Here is a 22,635-nt window from a genome sequence, read left to right as displayed (position 1 = left end):
AGGGTGATCCAACAGAAAAAAAACATATAGCCCCTCCCTGGTACAAAGCTGAAGGGAGCAGATCTGGTGGCCTAGAGGTTAATTCTCGGCCTTACAAGGCAGAAGCCCCAGGATCAAATCCCAGTAAGGGTATGGCTAGCTGATGAGGCCATAACAAGGCTGAAATAGCGCTATCCTAGTTTCCGTTAATTAAAAAAAAATTCAGCAAAAACATGTGATATATACAGAACATAGTTTATTGGCTATCAATAAATTATCTGCTTTGAAACAGGCAAATTGAAAGTTCGGGAATACGCACTTCCTGTTTGCCTGTTGTGCTTCTTTTTTGCACTCCGGTGCTACAGGAAGCTTCCCTGAACCTTCCGGAGTGCAAAAAACAGCACAATGGGCAAACCGGAAGTGTGTTTTTCTGAACTTCCGGTTTATCCATTGCGGGATTTTTTCTGCCTCCGGGGCTTTAGGGAAGTTTCCCGGAACCCACCAGAAACTTCCCTGAAGCATCCGGAAGGGGAATGGCCTTTACCAAAGTCGAAAATCCAGTTGGCCAGTGCGCGAATGCACGGCTGGAGCTGTGACAGGCAAAGTCTCGCATGCCCTCTAATATGGCTCCACGTGTTCCGTAGGTTCCCCATCATGGCTCTAGGAAGATACTTAGTAGTCTGCATTCATCCACTGCTCAAGCTGCCTTTTCAAAACCCAATATCTTGCGAGCACTATGAAACTCAATAACAAAAAAGGGACATTTTTAGAAACATAGAAGAAAAAGACCTCATGGTCCATCTAGTCTGCCCTTATACTATTTTCTGTATTTTATCTTAGGATGGATATATGTTTATCCCAGGCATGTTTACATTCAATTGCTGTGGATTTACCAACCACGTCTGCTGGAAGTTTGTTCCAAGCATCTACTACTCTTTCAATAAAATAATATTTTCTCACGTTGCTTCTGATCTTCCCTCCAACTAACTTCAGATTCTGTCCCCTTGTTCTTGTGTTCACTTTCCTATTAAAAACACTTCCCTCCTGAATCTTATTTAACCCTTTGACATATTTAAATGTTTCAATCATGTCCCCCCTTTCCCTTCTGTCCTTCAGACTATACAGATTGAGTTCATTAAGTCTTTCCTGATAGGTTTTATGCTTAAGACCTTCCACCATTTTTGTAGCCCGTCTTTCGACCCGTTCAATTTGATCAATATCTTTTTGTAGGTGAGGTCTCCAGAACACATCTTTCAGCCTGTCGGCATCATCCAACCAGCTTCCAGCCGCCAGGCACAAGGCAATCGTGTGGCTAGACAAGCACCATGTCATCACCTTCAGTCCCCATTCAACAGTGCTGTCAAGTTTCAATCCGAGCCACAGTAATGGAAACTCAGTCTGCGCTTACTCAGGATCACAGCCCAAATGAACTGGGTTGTGGCAGAAACATGTACGGATTGGATTACATCAACCCACCGGGGCCCATGAAATACATGTATTTATAGCTCTCGGGTCTTGACAAGAGAATACTTTTGAACCCACCTGATTAAAAATAAACTGTAAACATAACTCCCTGTTTCTGTTCCTTCTTTTTAGGTGGTTGCTTTGGGGAAAGCTTTGGCAGCCCTTGGGAAATTGATTTTATTTTTTAAGGACAGAGCATACAAGGAGTTGTGGTTACATTGGCTATAGCTATGGGTTGATAACAGCTTCATTTGCAAAACTGCTGACTTTGCTGCTGAGGAGCAGGAGGAATAGAGGTAGTCCTCAGCTTACAACAGGGCCTTTACTGACCGTTCAAAGTCACAATGGCACTGAAAAAGTGACTGTACCTGTAGGAGCCCATCACTGCTTCTCACTTTCAATATTCTGTATTCATAAGTAAATCAAGGGTGACACAGTGGTTGGAGTGCAGCACTGCATGCTACTTCAGCTAACTGCCAGCTGTAGTTCAGCAGGTCAAATCTGACTACCATCTCAAGTTTGACTCAGCCTTCCATCCTTCCGAGCTGGGTAAAATGAGGACCCAGATTGTTGGGGGCAATAGGCTGATTCTGTAACCACTTAGAGAGGGCTGTAAAAGTGTTTTTAATAGGAAAGTGAACACAAGAACAAGGGGACACAATCTGAAGTTAGTTGGGGGGAAGATCAAAAGCAACATGAGAAAATATTTCACTGAAAGAGTAGTAGATCCTTGGAACAAACTTCCAGCAGACGTGGTAGATAAATCCACAGTAACTGAATTTAAACATGCCTGGGATAAACATATATCCATCCTAGGATAAAATACAGAAAATAGTATAAGGGCAGACTAGATGGACCAGGAGGTCTTTTTCTGCCGTCAGACTTCTATGTTTCTATGTTTCTATATAAAAGCACTACAAAGTGGTATATAAGTCTAAATGCTATTGCTAAAAGCTTCACTTCTCTTTGTGTTCATCAACCTATTTCAACAAATCAGAATTATCACATCCATCCCTTCGGGCAGTTTCACATTCATTCATTCATTCTTCATTCATTCATTCATTCATTCATTCATTCATTCATTCATTCATTCATTCATATAAAGCCCTATGTGGCTTAGGGCCGGACTATTTTCAGCACCATCTCTTGTCATATACATTAAGGGGCGTACATAAGTGCACTAGTGTGCTTTTCGTCCCCTGTCCAATTGTCTTTCCTTTATCTCATATATCATATGTATTTTCTTCCTTTCATATATCTTCTCCTCTATTTTTATATATTTTCTTTATATATATTACTTCATGTCTATTCGCTTCTATATGTATTGTGTATTGGACTAAATAAATGAATGAATAAATGAATGAACGAACAAACAAACAAACAAACAAACAAACAAACAAACAAACATTCCAGAGACCTACAAGAGCAGACAGAGCTGGCCTCCTCCACGTCCCATCAGCTAAGCAATGCAAGTTGGTGGAACCACGGGGAAGGGCCTTTTCTGTTGCCGCCCCGGCTCTATGGAATCAACTCTTCCCCGAGGTCTGTACTGCTCCCACCCTATTGGCTTTCTGTAAGACGACGAAGACCTGGCTTTGCCGACAGGCCTGGGGGTTGTGAACCAACAACAACCATGACCAAACTGTATGCATGTTGGGTTAGTTTATCTTGTTTATTAGGGTTTTTAATTAATGGTTTTATAACTTAGTTTCATATTTGACTTATTTGTATTGTCTTGTATTTTATCCTGTTATAAACTGCCCCCCTGAGTCCTTCGGGATTGGGCGGCATAGAAGTCGAATAAATAAATCCTGAGATAAAAAACAGAAAATAGTATAAGGGCAGACTAGATGGACCAGGAGGTCTTTTTCTGCCGTCAGACTTCTATGTTTCTATGTTTCTAAATAAATTTAAAAAAAATACATAAGTTCATTCATTCATTCATTCATTGGTTTATTTAATAAATAATATTCATTTATTCTTTAGCATTTTCAGCTCTTACATTTCACTGTTACAGTCTTGTAATATCTCCCTAAATGGGGGAATCTTCATAATAAGGAAAGAACTTTGCAGAAAACCTGGGATACAGGCGGAAAATATTAACCGCTCCAAACTTGACTGTAAAAAATATGACTTCAGTAACCGAGTTGTCGAAGCGTGGAACTCATTACCGGACTCCATAGTGTCATCCCCAAACCCCCAACACTTTACCCTTAGATTATCTACGGTTGACCTATCCAGATTCCTAAGAGGTCAGTAAGGGGCGAGTACAAGTGCACTAGAGTGCCTTCCGTCCCCTGTCCTATTGCTCTCCTATATCTCCTATACCTTTCTTCTATTCCTATATCTCTTCTTCTATTCTTTCATTGATATGTTCTATTACTATATCTTCTTTTCTATTCTTTCTTAGATATATTTTACTATGAGTATCTCCTCTATAACCTTCATCATGTATTTTACTATGTGTATTTTACTATGTGTCTGCCCCAGCTCCTGCCCCAAGGACTGTGGATGTGGGAGAGACATCCACATGCTGCAGGCCTGGTTTGCCCCCGGTGGAATCTGATGATGAAGCTCCTCTGACCAAGAAGACATGAGTGACAGGGAGGAGGAGAGTGTGGCAGACAGCTCAGAAGGAGATCAATTATCTAGCTCCTCCTTGGATTCAGAACAAGAGTTAATGATACAGCCACGCATGCGGAGAGCGATGCATAGGCAACAACAACTGAGAGATTATTATCAAAGAAAATGAGGCCACCTGTGGTTGGGTGGGGCTGTGGTCATTAGTGAGGCTGCTATAAATAGCAGCCTGTGGGTTTGTCCATTGTGGAGGATTATCTGATCCTTGTGTTTCATGACTGCTTTGCTGACTTTGACTTTTTGTGTGCTGATTTTTCCCCGCTTTGAAACTAAACCAGAGCCAAGTGTGTTTCACTTTGTGAAAGAAGGACTGTGAATTGCCTCACAGCTGCAAGCTAAGTATCTCAGAACTGATAAGGCACTTGTACAAATTACCAGTTTGTTTGGAGGCGAGTGCTCTTTGCTATACCAAAAGAGGGCTTAGTTTAAGTGAATTTTCATTATAAAGAACATTGTTTTGAATTTTCAAACGTGTGTGTGTCTGAAATTTGTACCTGTGAATTTTTGGGAGGATTCTACCAGAGAGCCCGACAGAACAATGAGTATCGCCTCTATAACCTTCATCATGTTTTTTACTATGTGTATACAGTAATACCTCATGATACGAACTTAATTGGTGCAAGGAGGAGGTTCGTAAGACGAAAGGTTCGTAAGACGAAACATTGTTTCCCATAGGAAACAATGTAAAGTCAATTAATCCGTGCAACCAAAAAAACCTCCGCAAAAAAACGGCTTTCGGCGACTGCTGGGAAGCTGCGCGGCTGTTTTAAAAGGTGACAGTCGGCCTGGGGGGCTTCCCAGCATCCCCCCGAACCCGGGTTTGGGGTTCGGGGGGTGCTGGCAAGCCCCCCAGGCCGGCTGCGACCTTTTAAAATAGCCGCGCCGCTTCCCAGCTGTCTCCCGAAGCCGAACGCGGAAGTTCGGCTTTAGCGTTCGGCTTCAGGAGACAGCTGGGAAGCAGCGCGGCTGTTTTAAAAGGTCACAGCCGGCCTGGAGGGCTTGCCAGCACCCCCCCCGAACCCAGGTTCGGGGTTCGGGGGGTGCTGGGAAGCCCCCCAGGCCGGCTGCAACCTTTTAAAACAGCCGTGCCGCTTCCCAGCTGTCTCCCGAAGACGAACGCGGAAGTTCGGCTTTAGCGTTCGGCTTCAGGAGACAGCTGGGAAGCGGCGCGGCTGTTTTAAAAGGTCGCAGCCGGTCTGGGGGGCTTCCCAGCAACCTCCCGAACCGAACCCGGGGTTCAGAAAAAATTTGCCTCTTCTTACGAACTTTGTTCGAGTTACGAACCGGTGTTCGGGTGGCTTCTGGGAAGCCCCGCCGCCCGGCTGTCACCTTTTAAAACAGCCGCGCGGCTTCCCAGCAGTCTCTGAACACCGGTTCGTAACTCAAAAAAAGTTCGTAAGAAGAGGCAAAATTTTTCTGAACCCCGGTTTCTTATCACGAGTTGTTCGTAAGATGAGGGGTTCGTATCTTGAGGTACCACTGTATAGATATACAGTGGTACTTCATCTTACGAACGCCTCTTCTAACGAACTTTTCAAGATACAAACCCGGTGTTTAAGATTTTTTTGCCTCTTCTTCCGAACTATTTTCCCCTTACGAACCCAAGCAGCAGCTGCTGGGATGAAGGGGTTTCTTTTTTCCCCCTTTTTTGAAGAAAGAAAAGGGAGGGGCTGCTTGGAGTAGGAAAAATTTTGCAGAGAACAACGTGCTTGCAAAGGAACTGAAAGGGTGTCTTTTTAAGAAAGAAAAGGGAGGAGGGAGGGGCAGCTTGGGGGAGGAAGAATTTTGCAGAGAACAACGTGCTTGCAAAGGAACTGAATGGGTGTCTTTTGAAGAAAGAAAAGGGAGGAGGGAGGGGCAGCTTGGGGGAGGAAAATTTTTTGCAGAGAACAACGTGCTTGCAAAGGAACTGAAATGGTGTCTTTTGAAGAAAGAAAAGGGAGGGGCGCCCCCTTGCCTTTCTTCCTTCCCACTCACCCTTTAGCCTGGCCTTGCTTCTTCCACCCACCCCCTTTAGCTGCTCCTCCCTGCCCTCTGTTCGCCTCCCTTCTAAAGTTTGGGATTTTCCTGAAGGATTTGCACGCATTATTTGCTTTTACATTGATTCCTATGGGAAACATTGTTTCATCTTACAAACTTTTCACCTTACAAACCTCCTCCTGGAACCAATTAAGTTCGTATGATGAGGTACCACTGTATACCCACTAAAACCCTCATTGTGTATTGGACAAAATAAATAAATAAAATAAAATAAAAATAAAATAAAATTGGGGAGGGTGGGGAGACTAAAGATCCGATCCAACCAGAAGTCTTAAGATTACTGGATGTGCTCTCTGTGGGCCGTGCCTGGGAACAGAATGTGACAGGTGGTGGTGTGGGGAGAGAGAGAGAGCTGAGTAAGAATATCTACTCGCTGTAGCTGACTTGTTGATTTTCCGCTGCACCATCGATTCCTAAAGGATAGATCTGGAGGGCTTCCAATTCCCCTGCCTGAGATAAACAAGGAGCCCGGGCCAGACAGAGCAGGAAAGACCAAACTGGTAAACACATAAGCCAGTTGTCCTTGGGCTTGACTGGGCTGTGTACTGTTTTTACATTCAGGCTTACAGTGTGGGAGAACTTGCCTTCATCCCAAAAAATGCGAAAGGCAGAGTAGGCAGACTAGACAGCAGCTAAAAATAGTCTCTCTGTTTAAGAATTACTTCGGATCCGAGTTCTGCACGTCCTGTCCTGAGAAAAAAAAGAAAGAAAGTTTCGTTCAGTCGTTCTGTGTATATTTCCGTTACCTGGATATGTGAAAGGCAGATGGTGATTCAGCCAAAAGGAAGGAGAGTGGACATAGCAACAGAGCACCTGCTATGTGAGCAAATAGCCCCAGCTGTATAGTAGTCCGTGACATCCATAACTAAGAAAATGAGGAAACAGGCAGATTAGGGAAAGAAGAAAATTATGTCGAAACCACAGTGTAAGAGGTGAATTTATAATAATAATAATTATTATTATTACAGTGATACCTTGTCTTACAAACTTAATTGGTTCCAGGACGAGGTTCTTAAGGTGAAAAGTTTGTAAGACAAAACAATGTTTTCCATAGGAATCAATGGAAAAGCGATTAATGCGTGCAAGCCCAAAATTTACCCCTTTTGCCAGCCGAAGCGCCCGTTTTTGCGCTGCTGGGATTCCCCTGAGGCTCCCCTCCATGGGAAACTACACCTCCGGACTTCTGTTGCCAGCGAAGCGCCTGCTTTTGTGCTGCTGGGATTCCCATGCTAGGAGTCCCCTGCAGCATCACAAAAATACGGAAGTTCAGATGTGGGGTTTCCCATAGAGGGGAGCCTCAGGGAAATCCCAGCAGCACAAAAATGGGTGCTTCGCTGGCAACGGAAGTCCGGAGGTGGGGCATCCCAGTGGCGGCGGTGGGTTTGTAAGGTGAAAATAGTTTGTAAGAAGAGGCAAAAAAATCTTAAACCCCGGGTTTGTATCTTGAAAAGTTTGTATGACGAGGCGTTTGTAAGATGAGGTATCACTGTATTATTATTATTATTATTATTATTATTATTATTATTGTTGTTGTTGTTGTTGTGGTGGTGGTGGTGGTGGTGGTGGTTGGCTCTGGCCCAGCTCCTGCCCCAGGGAATGTGGAGGTGGATGCAGGGGAAAATTCAACATGTCACAGGCCTGTGTTATTGCCAACAGAATCAGTTCAGAGTTTAGTTTCCTCGGACGAAGAAGAAGGTGGGAGTGACTTGGCAGAGGAGGGCTTGGCACACAGCCCAGGCAGTCACTCTCCCTTATCTTCCCTTGATTCAGATGATGACATTTTGGACCCACGCAAGCGCAGAATTATGCGTAGAAGAGACCAAGTAAGAACATATTACAGGAAATAAAGGAGGCCATCTGTGTTTGGGTGGGGCTCCAGTAATTAGGGCTGCTGTTATAAATAGCAGCGTGTGGGTTTGGCCATTGTGGAAGAATATCTGATCGGAGTTCGTCAGGAATCTTGTGTTGCTGGACTTCGTTGCTTTTTCATACCTTTGAAACCAAAGCAGAGCAACGTGTATGTGTGTGTGTGTCTCACTTAGTTGGAAGAAGAAGGGGTGTGAAGTTTCTTCACAGCTGCTAGCTAAGTACTTAATGACTACTTAAGGGAAATTGTACAGACTATCCGGTTGTTTTGGGAAGAGTGCTCTTTGTAATACAAAAAGAGTGCTTTGTTTCTTTTGAATTTTGTGATAAAGAACATTGTTTTGAATTTTCAAATGTGTGTGTGTCTGAAATTTGTACCCTTGAATTTTCGTGAGGCTCCTATCAGAGAGCCCGGCAGAACAATTATTAATTGGATTTGTATGCTGCCCTTCTCCAAGGACTGGGGACAGCTCACAACATATATAATTGATCCAATTAATATAATTAAAAATCTTAAAAATTCTAAAACACTTTAAAACATTCCAGAGGGCCGGACCCCCACAGACAAGGCTCTTCCCCTATGTCCCACCAGCCAGCATTGTCTGGCTGATGGGACCCTGAGGAGACCAACTCTATGGGACCTCACTGGGCATTGGGATTCGTGCAGCAGAAGACGGTCTCAGAGATAATCTAGTCCTATGCCATGTAGGGCTTTATTGGTCATAACCAATACTTTGAATTGTGTCCGGAAACCGATCGGCAGCCAATGCAATTTTACCTACATCTGCTGAAAACAAGCTATACTGCTCAAAAAAAATAAAGGGAACCCTCAAATAACACATCCTAGATCTGAATGAATAAAAAATTCTCATTGAATATTTCATTTGCACAACTATTCCATTTGCACAACAGCATGTGAAATTGACTGTCAATTAGTGTTGCTTCCTAAGTGGACAGTTTGATTTCACAGAAGTTTGATTTACTTTTATTTATTTTATTTATTTATTTATTTTGTCCAATACATAATACACATTGAAGAGAATAGATATGATGTAGTAATATAAGTAAAGAAAAGAATAGAAGAAAAGATATAAAAGTATAGGTGAACATATTTGAAAGGAAGAAAAGATAAATGAGATAAGGAGAGACAATTGGACAGGGGACGGAAGGCACACTGGTGCACTTATGCACACCCCTTACTGACCGCTAAGGAACCTGGAGAGGTCAATCGTGGAGAGTCTAAGGGGAAAATGTTGGGGGTTAGGGGTTGACACTACTGAGTCAGGTAATGAGTTCCACGCTTCGATAACTCGGTTGCTGAAGTTATATTCTCGGTTATATTCTGTTTTTTAAGTGTTCCCTTTATTTATTTTTTTGAGCAGTGTATTTCTTTACATCTCTTCTCCTTTCTGTTCTATGTTTATTTTACTTCTTTCTCATTTCTTGGACATTCAGCTTTCTCTTTCTTTTTTACTGTATAAGTTTTTAATCTTCCTTTTAATTTTTTTAAAAATTAAATTAAGTAAAAGAAGAGAAAATGAGGAGATGGATGGCAGGAAAAGGTTTTCTTTTCCCGTATTCACTACTGTGCAAAAACATTGCCAGTCAAAATAATTAGGACTAGGTTAGTTAATTAGATAATTAATCTGACTTGGCATGAGACAGATGTTTCCTAAATATTATTTTTTTGAAAATTGATGAGCTACAACTGTGCAGCCTGGACAGTCCTAGCAACATTAGTAAAAGCAATTATAAAATGGCAGATGGCAGTAACTATCTTAGAAAAAGCAGCCTTTTATCTAAATGCTCTCCTCCACAAATATGCATAGAAGCAAAATACTTCAAAGAAGAAAAGCACTAGGGACCGCTCTCTGAACTTGGTTGTTGTTGGGTTTTTTAAAAGAGACCTTTATTACCCAACAAGATAATACAGTGGTACCTCTACCTAAGAACGCCTCTACTTACGAACTTTTCTAGATAAGAACAGGGTGTTCAAAGTTTTTTCCCCCCTCTTCTCAAGAACTATGTTCCACCTACAAACCTGAGCCTCCGAAACTGTAACCGGAAAAGGCAGGGAGAAGCCTCTGTGGGGGCCCTCTAGGAATCTCCTGGGAAGAAACAGGACCGGAAAAGGCAGGGAGAAGCCTCCATGGGGCCCCTCTAGGAATCTCCTGGGAGGAAACTGGGCCGAAAAGGCAGGGAGAAGCCTCGGTGGGGCCTCTCTAGGAATCTCCTGGGAGGAAACAGGCCCAGAAAAGGCAGGGAGAAGCCTCGGTGGGGCCTCTCTAGGAATCTCCTGGGAGGAAACAGCCAGAAAAGGTGGGGAGAAGCCTCCGTGGGGCCTCTCTAGGAATTTCCTGGGAGGAAACAGGCCCGGAAAATGCAGGGAGAAGCCTCCGTGGGACCTCTCGAGGAATCTCCTGGAAGGAAACAGGGCCTCCACCCTCCCTGTGGTTTCCCCAATCACACACATTATTTGCTTTTACATTGATTCCTATGGGAAAAATTGCTTTTTCTTACAAACATTTCTATTTAAGAACCTGGTCACGGAACGAATTCAGTTCGTAAGTAGAGGTACCACTGTATCTAGACGTGGGTTCTTCCTGGTTTGGACCAATTCATTTGAACTGGTAGCAAAGCTCTGCTTATGTGACGATGACCTCACAGAACCGGTTTGGCCGGTGCTGGTCTGTGGGCACCACCATCTTTAAGACGGGGATTTTTGGGGTGAATTTTTTTTGGGGGGGAATTGTTTTTAGAATTTTTTTCTAGTCTTTTTTTTTCTTCTGCACATTCCCAGAAGCCGAGTTTCCAGCACTGTGCATGCGTCACCATCTTGGGTTTTTATTTTTTGATACTGCACATGCACACAGGTGCAAAGTGAATGCGCGCCCACATGGCACGAGAGGAAGCAAACCAGCAGCAGGTAAGTTAGAACCCATCCCTGGTGATATCATCAATATCAGGCATGGGGGAACTTTGCCGTCAGGCATGGGGGAACTGAAACATCTCCCCTGGGCATGTTAATTTATATATGGTATGCTTGTGTGTATGTCTGATAGTATATGGGGTCTTTCTTAAATCTTTACATATTTTAAATTGTCAGATTATTTATGATTTGTTTCCACGTGTTGTGAGCCGCCCCGAGTCTTCAGAGAGGGGCGGCATACAAATCTAAGAAATAAATAATAAATAAATCAATATCTCCGGGACCGCCTTCTGCCGCACGAATCCCAGTGACCAGTTAGGTCCCATAGAGTTGGCCTTCTCCGGGTCCCGGCAACTAAACAATGTCGTCTGGCAGGACCCAAAGGAAGAGCCTTCTCTGTGGCAGCCCCAATCCTCTGGAACCAGCTCCCCCCAGAGATTAGGATGGCTCCCACCCTCCTTGCCTTTCTCAAACTTCTTAAAACCCACCTCTGCCGTCAGGCATGGGGGAACCGAGACATCTCATAGAAACATAGAAACATAGAAACATAGAAGACTGACGGCAGAAAAAGACCTCTTGGTCCATCTAGTCTGCCCTTTCACTATTTCCTGTATTTTATCTTAGGATGGATATATGTTTATCCCAGGCATGTTTAAATTCAGTTACTGTGGATTTCCCAACCACATCTGCTGGAAGTTTGTTCCAAGGATCTACTACTCTTTCAGTAAAATAATATTTTCTCATGTTGCCTTTGATCTTTCCCCCGACTAACTTCAGATTGTGTCCCCTTGTTCTTGTGTTCACTTTCCTGTTAAAAACACTTCCCTCCTGAACCCTATTTAACCCTTTAACATATTTAAATGTTTCGATCATGTCCCCCCTTTTCCTTCTGTCTTCCAGACTATACAGATTGAGTTCATTCAGTCTTTCCTGATACGTTTTATACTTAAGACCTTCCACCATTCTTGTAGCCCGTCTTTGGACCCGTTCAATTTTGTCAATATCTTTTTGTAGGTGAGGTCTCCAGAACTGAACACAGTACTCCAAATGTGGTCTCACCAGCGCTCTATATAAGGGGATCACAATCTCCCTCTTCCTGCTTGTTATACCCCTAGCTATGCAGCCAAGCATCCTACTTGCCTTTCCTACCGCCCGACCACACTGTTCACCCATTTTGAGACTGTCAGAAATCACTACCCCTAAATCCTTCTCTTCTGAAGTTTTTGCTAACACAGAACTGCCAATGCAATACTCAGATTTAGGATTCCTTTTCCCCAAGTGCATTATTTTACATTTGGAAACATTAAACTGCAGTTTCCATTGCTTTGACCATTTATCTAGTAACGCTAAATCATTTACCATATTACAGACCCCTCCAGGAATATCAACCCTATTGCACACTTTAGAGTCATCGGCAAATAGGCAAACCTTCCCTACCAAACCTTCCCCTATGTCACTCACAAACATATTAAAAAGAATAGGACCAAGAACAGACCCTTGTGGCACACCGCTTGTAACCTGACTCTGCTCAGAATACTCGCCATTAACAATAACTCTCTGATGTCTATGCTTCAGCCAGCTTGAAATCCACTGAACTATCCAGGGATTAAGTCCAATCTTCACTAATTTATCTATCAGCTCTTTATGTGGAACCGTATCAAAGGCTTTGCTGAAGTCCAGATAGGCAATATCCACGGCACCACCTTGATCCAACACCTTTGTGACATAGTCAAAGAACTCAATGAGATTAGTCTGACACGATTTGCCTTCAGTAAAGCCATGCTGATTTGGGTCCAATAAGTTATTGTTTTTTAGATGCTGATTTATCCTCTTTTTGAGTAGAGTCTCCATCATTTTAACTACAACTGATGTCAAGCTAACTGGCCTGTAGTTACCAGCTTCTTCTCTACTGCCCTTCTTGTGGATAGGCACAACACTGGCCATTCTCCAATCCTCAGGAACATCTCCTGTTAACAGGGATTTGTTAAACAAATCAGTCAGGGGGGTAGCAATGACAGATCTGAGTTCTTTAAGAACTCTGGGGTGGATGCCATCTGGACCCACTGCCTTATTTATCTTTAATCTTTCAAGTTCTTCTAAGACATCGGCTTCTAAGATCACTGGAGCTGAATCCGTACAGCTGGAAGCAATGCTATATCCCTCTATAGTATTATTATTATTTTGTAAGGTGTCTTTTGAGAAAACTGAACAGAAGTAGCTATTGAAATGGTCAGCGATCTCCTTATTCCCATCAATGTATGTATTATTCCCGGTACTAAGCTTTGTGATGCTGCAGTTTTTCTTCTTCCTATCACTAATATATCTGAAGAAGGTTTTATCCCCCTTCTTTACAGATTTTGCTATTTCTTCCTCTTTTGAGGCTTTAGCAGCATATATTATCTGTTTCGCCTCCTTCTGTCTCATTTTATACACCTCTCTATCAGCTATACTTCCAGACTCTTTATACCTCCTATAGGCAGCCTTTTTTTCATTGACTATAGCCCTTACATCATTGCTAAACCATAGCGGTTTCTTCTTCCTTTTACCTTTAGTTACTTGCTTTACATAAAGTCTTGTGGCTTTTAAGATGGCCTTTTTTAATACAGTCCACTGGGTGCTTGCTCCTGCCATTTTATCCCTCCCCTTTAATTCATTATTTAAATATCCCCCCATTGCATTAAAATTTGTTTTTCTGAAATCCAATACTTTGGTTGCAGTATAGGATTGCTCACCATCAGTTTTTACATCAAACCACAAACATAGATGGTCACTGCAACCTAAATTTTCTCCCACCTTGACCTCTGAAACCCGATTCCCATTGGTAAAAACTAAATCTAGAATATTCTCCCCTCTAGTTGGTGTCTTAACTAGCTGTGCCATAGCTGCTCCTGTAAAGGCCTCTACTATATTCTTACTTTTGCATGTAAGGGCACTGGGGATATTCCAGTCAACATCAGGCATGTTGAAATCACCCCTAACCACAATATCTCCCTTTACTGCCATTAGGGTAATCTCATCCACCATCTTGTTGTCATGTTCCTCAGATTGCCCTGGAGGCCTATAGATCACCCCAATTCTAATGACAGAACCGTCTTTATTTTGCATGCAAATCCAGAGGGTCTCCAGATCTTTACATGTATTTTGAATTAGTATTGTTTTTAGACTTTCTTTAACATAAATGGCTACTCCACCTCCCCTTCTCTCTATTCTATCCTTCCTATACAGTGTATATCCTGGTATGGATATTTCCCATTCATTAGAATCCCTAAACCATGTCTCAGTTATGGCAACCAGATCCAAATTATCTCTAGATATTATGGCCATTAACTCACAGAGCTTGTTGCTCAAGCTTCGAGCATTTGTGTACATTACCCGAAGAACATTATTTTCATTATTAGTTTGCCCCTTATCATCAGCAACTACATCTATTTTATTTACAGCTCCCTTTTCATAAGCTTCCAGAAACTGATTTATCCTCATTGGTCGGGGACAGAAATCCTCCACATCTGGTACATCTCTGTCCCCTTTACCTAGTTTAAATGCCTGTCCAAAAAAGTTCTGAATTCCTCACCGAGCACCTGGGCACCTCTGTATGATGGATGCATCTCCCCCTGGCCTATATAATTTATGAATGGTATGTTTGTGTGTGTGTCTTGTTTTTTCAAATACTGTAAGGGGTTTTTAGAGACTTTTTAATATTAGATTTGTGATACATTGTTTTTTGTTATTGTTGTGAGCCGCCCTGAGTCTGCGGAGAGGGGGGGCATACAAATCTAATAAATAAATAAATGAATGAATGAATGAATGAATGATGAATGAATAAATAAGTGTGAGAAGGGGGTGAAGTTCACTCTATGTTTATATTCAAGTGGCTTGTCCTGTCCAAATGTTGGAGGGGATGTTTTTTGTGTTCCTCGATTAGGCTGTGGTTTACTGACTTCGTAGTTCCATGACTGAGCGAAAGAAGAAGAAAGAGAAGCATGTCAAAATAGCAATACCACTTAGTGGTATTTCTGGGTCGCCAGAAATGCACCACATTTTACCCTCAATGTTCTGAGTCCTCGTTTTACCCATCTTGGAAGGATGGAAGGCTGAGTCAACCTTGAGCCTGGTGAGATTTAAACTGCCAAATTGCAGGCAGCCTTCAGTCGGCAGAAGTTGCCTACAGCACTGCATTTTAACCAGTGCGCCACTGCAGCCTCAGTATAACCCCTGCCCTCCTCTGTCATGAGTATACAGTGAGTACTCAGACATGCATTTAGAATACCGGTAATATAATCACAAGATACCAATAGGAGAAAGTAGTAGAAAAGATGGGAAATAGTAATACAGCCATACTACATCCATTGTATTTGGAATAGTAACTTTCTACAATGCTCAAAAAAAATAAAGGGAACACTTAAACAACACAATATAACTCCAAGTCAATCAAACCTCTGTGAAATCAAACTGTCCACTTAGGAAGCAACACTACACTGATTGACAATCAATTTCACATGCTGTTGTGTACATTCAACTTTGTACGGAACTTATTCAATGAGAATATTTCATTCATTCCGATCTGGGATGTGTTCTTTGAGTGTTCCCTTTATTTTTTTGAGCAGTATATAATTCTAACATTAGAGAGAGACTGACACTCCATTAACAGGTTTCCACCCTCTCTTCCATCCAGCAGCCAGTGTAATTGCAACCAAAATGAAATTTATAAGTCTTATCCAGTGATGGGCTCCTACGGGTACGGTCAGGAACGTAGTACCGGTAGCAAAATTTGGAGCTCCACCCCAGAGCACCCAATTTGCACAGAAAGATGTTGCAACAAAATGCATAAGCCATGCCTACAATGTGGTAGTAAAAATTTTGGAAGCCCATCACTGGTCTTATCAAAGAAACATCATCAAAATAACATTTTAGACAACAAACTCCTTCTGAATAAAGTTAGCAGGGCTGCTTGGAAAGCTATTTTTATTGTCTGCCAGCTTTTTCCAAAACTTTCTCTTTAATTGGCCTGCCACTTGGCTAAAGAAAACCCTGTTTTTGTAACCCTTGAATCCTAACTTCCTCAGCCAAGAATCATGATTTTTTTTTTTTACTTTACAGGAAGGAGAAAGACTCAACCATACTTCCTGTTGTTTAGGTCCATTTCCTGGGACCCAGAACAGCGAGTCAGTTGTAATGTCTTTCCTTCTGAATCTCAACCCCTTGGGAAATAAACAGGTGCCCTAGAGCAGTGTTTCCCAACCTTGGCAACTTGAAGATATCTGGACTTCAACTCCCAGATTTCCCCAGCCAGGTTGGGAACACTGCCCTAGAGTAGTTGGGGATTCTAAAACCCTTTGCTACTGGTTCACACACTCATGGTTCACGCACTCTGTGCATACACAGAACTGTTCCAGGTGTGTGGGTAGAGTCTACTGCCGCTGGCATAAACTGGTTTTTAGAACCGGGCCTAACCAGGAACAACCCAACGTTTCCATAAAATTATCAAGGGAAGAGTCAGGGGTGGGCAGCAAGCAGGATGGGGTGGAGCGCAGTTCCACCAGCGGAAATGAAGATGCGTGCACAGCTCCAGGTGATCACCTGCTGTCACTTTCTGGATTACTTGTTTTGTATCTCTTTGAGACGAGGAGAGGCCAGGCACCCAAACCCTTGACGTGAGTGATGTCAAGTTAGCCACTTTTAAGCCAGTCACATGACCTTTAAGCTGCCCCGTCACATGATCATCAAGCCACTCCCACCTGGTCACATGGCCTGCAAGCCACACCCACAAAATAAGCCACGCCCACAGTGTGGTAGTAAATTTTTTTTGCAGCCCTTCACTGGTGTGCGCACACACATCCCAGCGTGTTTTGGTTTCTGCGCATGCACAGGAAGCAAAATCGTGCGAGGGGGCATGTGTGCGTGAGAGAGATTTTGACGATTTTTTGCTTCTGCGCATGGGAGCCCAATGAAGAAGCTCGATCTGGTTGCTATAGTGACAGAGAACCAGCCACCTCTGCTCCATTCTAAATCCGTGGGGGATTTTTTTAGTTTGGATTTACCAGTAATCTTTGGCAGTTTTAATTGGGTTTATATTTATTGGTTTTCTTATCTCTATTTTCAGTTTATTGCAAGCCGCCTCGAATCGCTTTGGATAGTGAGATGGACAGTGTAAAAACTGGAATAATTAAAATAAAAATAAAAAGGTGACCCAGTACATTTGGTTCCACCAATTACTGCCCACTGAGACATTTCTGGCCTTAGTCACAGGAATAAAACCTTCCTGAATTTTTACAGCTTGCTTATTCTTGGTCTATATCCGTCTGCCTAATATCATATGCTCTCCAGGGTTCAAACACCTAATTTCCTGCCTCTGATTCTACTTAATCAGCTCAAGCTTCTCCATAAGGCTTAGTCAGGCTCTCACAAAAGAGAGAAAAGCACTCAGGCCTTTGCCCACAGTCCTTTATGCTGTTTTTGTGAAACAGTCCAGATGCCATCATCCGTTCCACAGAAGTTGTTGCTTTTTCATATTCTGCGCAGGGGGGAGAAACACCAAGCTGGAGAGAGTTCAAGGTTTAAAAAAAGAAAACAGGTGAAAGAAAGTCTGTCATTGACCATATCTCCCTTAACCATTTTATTGCTGATAATTTTTTAAAAATAAAAAAAATTAATATACAAAGCCTATGAAGAACAGTTACAAAATTGAATATGCCTAATTTAGTAAAAAGGAGGACCAGGGGTGACTTTCTTTCTTTCTTTCTTTCTTTCTTTCTTTCTTTCTTTCTTTCTTTCTTTCTTTCTCTCTCTCTCTCTCTCTCTCTCTCTCTCTTTATTTTTTTATTTTTTTATTTGTTTGTTTGTTTGTTTGTTTGTTTGTTTATATTTGTATGCTGCCCCTCTTTGTAGACTCGGGGTGACTCACAACAATAACAAAGACAATGTAAGAACAAATCTAATAATTTAAAAAACACTAAAAACCCCATTATTAAAAGCAAACATACACACAAACATTCTCTTTCATATGTATTGTATATTGGACAAAGAATAAATAAATAAAATAAAAAAATAAATAATAAATACCATGTATAAACTATATAGGCCCGGGGGAGATGTCTCAGTTCCCCCATGCCTGACAGCAGAGATGGGTCTTAAGAACTTTACGAAAGGCAAGGAGGGTGGGGGCAGTTCTGATCTCCGGGGGGAGCTGGTTCCAGAGGGTCGGGGCCACCACAGAGAAGGCTCTTCTCCTGGGTCCCGCCAAACGACATTGCTTAGTCGACGAGACCCGGAGAAGGCCAACTCTGTGGGACCTAACCAGTCGCTGGGATTCATGCGGCACAAGGCGGTCCCGGAGATATTCTGGTCCGATGCCATGAAGGGCTTTATAGGTCATAACCAACAGTTTGAATTGTGACCGGAAATTGATTGGCAACCAATGCAGACTGGGGAGTGTTGGTGTAACATGGGCATACCTAGGGAAGCCCATGATTGCTCTCGCAGCTGCATTCTGCATGATCTGAAGTTTCCGAACATTTTTCAAAGGTAGCCCCATGTAGAGAGCATTACAGTAGTCGAACCTCGAGGTGATGAGGGCATGAGTGACTGTGAGCAGTGAGTCCCGGTCCAGATAGGGCCGCAACTGGTGCACCAGGCAAACCTGGGCAAACGCCCCCCCTCGCCACAGCTGAAAGTTGTTTCTCTAATGTGAGCTGTGGATCAAGGAGGATGCCCAAGTTGTGGACCCCCTCTGAGGGAGGTCAATAATTCCCCCCCCCCCCGGGGTTATGGGCGGACAGATGGAATTGTCCCTGGGAGGCAGAACCCACAGCCACTCCGTCTTATCCGGATTGAGTTTGAGTCTGTTGGCATCCCCCGGCTTAGCAGCTGACATTGATAACAATGTTCCAATATCTCAGAGGCTGCCACAAAGAAGAAGGAGTCAAGCTATTCTCCAAAACACCAGAAAGCAGGACAAGAAGGAATGGGTAGAAACTAGTCAAGGAAAGAAGCAACCTAGAACCAAGGAGAAATTTCCTGACAGTTAGAACAATTATAGAACCTATAAAGCCCTACATGGCATCGGACCAGAATACTTGCGGGACCGCCTTCTGCCATATGAGTCCCAGCAACCGATTAGGTCAACCAGACAATGTCATTTGGCAGGGCCTAGGGAAAGGGCCTTCTCTGTAGGGGCCCATCCCTCTGAAATCAGCTCTCCCCGGAGATTTGCACTGCCCCCACCCTCCTTGCCTTCCATAAGGGTCTTAAGACCCCCCTATGTCGCAAGGCCTGGGACAATTATGTCTCAGCCCCCTGGCCAATGAAATGAGATATATATTGTATGACTGAACTAGTATGATTGTTTTTAAATATTGGACTTTTAAAGTGTAATTTTAAATTTAATTAGATTTGCCTTTGTGTTGTATTGTTACATTATGTGCTGTGAGCCGCCCCGAGTCCTCGGAGAAGGGAGGCATACAAATGTAATTAATTAATTAATTAATTAATTAATCAATCAATCAATCAATCAATCAATCAGTGGAACAACTTGCCTCCAGAAGTTGTGGGTGCTCCAACACTGGAAGTTTTAAAGATGAAATTGGACAACCATTTGTCTGGAAATGTTATGGGGTTTCCTGGTTGAGCAAAGGATTGCTTTGTTTGTTTGTTTGTTTGCTTGCTTGCTTGCTTGCTTGCTTGCTTGCTTGCTTGCTTGCTTGCTTGCTTGCTTGCTTGCTTGCTTGCTTGCTTGCTTGCTTGCTTGCTTGCTTGCTTGCTTGCTTGCTTGCTTGCTTGCTTAGTTAGTTAGTTAGTTAGTTAGTTAGTTAGTTAGTTAGTTAGTTAGTTAGTTAGTCCAATACACAATGAGGGTTTTAGTGGGTATATATATATACACACACAGTAAAATACATGATGAAGGTTATAGAGGAGATACTCATAGTAAAATATATCTAAGAAATAATAGAAAAGAAGGTATAGTAATAGAACATATCAATGAAAGAATAGAAGAAGAGATATAGGAATAGAAGAAAGGAATAGGAGATATAGGAGAGCAATAGGACAGGGGACGGAAGGCACTCTAGTGCACTTGTACTCGCCCCTTACTGACCTCTTAGGAATCTGGATAGGTCAACCGTAGATAATCTAAGGGTAAAGTGTTGGGGGTTTGGGGATGACACTACGGAGTCCGGTAATGAGTTCCACGCCTCAACAACTCGGTTATTGAAGTCATACTTTTTATTTAACATTAATTAACATTAACTATTAATTTCATTATTCAGTTCGTATCTGGAGTTCAGATTCTTCTTTCCAATGTGTAGGGCAGAGCATTTGCTAGTTGAGATTTGGAGTTGCCATGTGTTAATGTTACATATTTTGGAACCCCCCAAAAAAGTTGAAAACTTATTTAAGTAAAAACTGATTGACTGGTCCAGAATCCATCTATTCTAGTGTTTTGTGGGAATCACGACTCAGGAGACAGCCTTTCTGGACACTGCTTTATTAACAACCAACAACTTGCAGTCTGACAGCTAGCCCATTTATAGGGAACTGTCAGATGCCCTAACCCAGTGTTTCCCAACCTTGGCAACTTGAAGATATTTGGACTTCAATTCCCAGAATTCCCCAGCTGGCTGGGGAATTCTGGGAGTTGAAGTCCAGATATCTCCAAGTTGCCAAGGTTGGGAAACACTGCCCTAACCAATAGCATTTGAGCATTCTCCTGCTCAATGCTGGACCTAGGTGAAACCATATTCAACTGTGATATTTTTCGCCAATAATGTTGTGTCAAAATATTGCCCACCAGCAATGCCCACAAGCAGGCAAAAAAAACCAGCAGCCATATTATTTAATAATAATAACAACAACAGAGTTGGAAGGGACCTTGGAGATCTTCTAGTCCAACCCTCTGCTTAGGCAGGAAACCCTATACTACTTCAGACAGTTATCCAACACCAAATGTTTGGAAACTTCAGATCGTGCAGAATGCAGCTGCGAGAGCAATCATGGGCTTCCCTAAATATGCCCATATCACACCAACACTCCGCAGTCTGCATTGGTTGCCGATCAGTTTCCGGTCACAATTCAAAGTGTTGGTTATGACCTATAAAGCCCTTCATGGCACCGGACAAGATTATCTCAGGGACCGCCTTCTGCCGCACGAATCCCAGCGACCAGTTAGGTCCCACAGAGTGGGCCTTCTACGGGTCCCGTCAACTAGACGATGTTGGTTGGCGGGGCCCAGGGGAAGAGCCTTCTCTGTGGCAGCCCCAACCCTCTGGAACCAACTCCCCCCAGAGATTAGAATTGCCCCCACCCTCCTTGCCTTTCGTAAGCTCCTCAAAACCCACCTCTGCCATCAGGTATGGGGGAATTAAGATAATCTTTCCCCCTAAGCTTCTACAATTTGTGCATGGTATGTTTGTATGTATGATTGGTTTTATAACAAGGGTTTTTAGCTGTTGTAGTATTGGATTTTTACATTCTGTTTTTTGACACTGTTGTTAGCTGCCCCGAGTCCACGTAGAGGGGCGGCATACAAATCAAATCAAATCAAATCAAATCAAATCATAGATAGATAGATAGATAGATAGATAGATAGATAGATAGATAGATAGATAGATAGATAAATCTTCTTAAATGTGCATCCTCCAATAAAGCAATTCTGGTACCACTGGTAAAGCAGCTTTCCTTTGCCTCATACTCACTAGAGACGTTACGACTGCAATGCCCATGGTGCTGTATCATATTTTGTGGCAAAAGGATTTGGGAGTTGCAATCTTAATACCTTGGGCAGCTGTCAGGAAAGAGGAGGCATAATTATATAATCATCGTCAACAACAACCGTTAATAGAGCTCTGCTCTTCCAGAAATATTTCAGCAGACAAGCTCAGGGCAGTGGTCAACATGGTATCAAGTGGCCTGGTTTTTAAGCCGCTTCCTTTAACAGCGCCATCGGGTTAACAGATCCTTCAACATCCAGACCTTTGGAACACAATTTCTAGGAAAAGAATCAACAGAGCAATTAAAAATAGAAGATGAAACGACTCGAGGTGAATGGAAGCGAAAAAATCCCACGTACAACGTTCGAAGTGGAGCACAAATATTTAAGTGGTGGTTGGCTATCGTGGGGAAAAAATGGCCCACCCACAAATATTTCTGCTGGCACTTGAGTCATTCTGACCTCAGCTCCTGCCCTCAACCCGCCCACCCCATTCTCAGATTTAAGGACAGTTTGTGCTAAACAATCTATAGCGTTGCAGGGTTTGACTGCTCATCCCAGAATTAAGATCACTTAGCACCTTCATTTCCTGTAGTGTGAATAATCTGGGATTGGTAGACTTCTATTTTCTTAATGATTAAAAGAAAGACATGATGTGGTATGGATGGGGAGAAAAGACGGGGTAGGCGAACATCTCCCTTCCCTGACTTGCGCTCAAAAATAACTATGCTACTCAAAAAAATAAAGGGAACATTCAAAGAACACATCCTAGATCTGAATGAATGAAATATTCTCATTGACTACTTCCTTCTGTACCAAATTGAATGTGCATAACAGCATGTGAATTTGATTGTCCATCAGTGTTGCTTCCTAAGTGGACAGTTTGATTTCACAGAAGTTTGATTGACTTGGAGTTATATTGGGTTGTTTCAGTGTTCCCTTTAGTTTTTTGAGCAGTTAATGACAGAGAAATTTAGAGGTTTATGGCTCATATAAAATGTTCTATAGGTGGCATCTA

The sequence above is a fragment of the Erythrolamprus reginae genome, chromosome 1 (assembly GCF_031021105.1).
Source record: "Erythrolamprus reginae isolate rEryReg1 chromosome 1, rEryReg1.hap1, whole genome shotgun sequence".
NCBI lineage: Eukaryota > Metazoa > Chordata > Lepidosauria > Squamata > Dipsadidae > Erythrolamprus > Erythrolamprus reginae.
The sequence above is the reverse complement of the archived record's forward strand: the minus strand, read 5'-3'. Positions refer to the sequence as shown.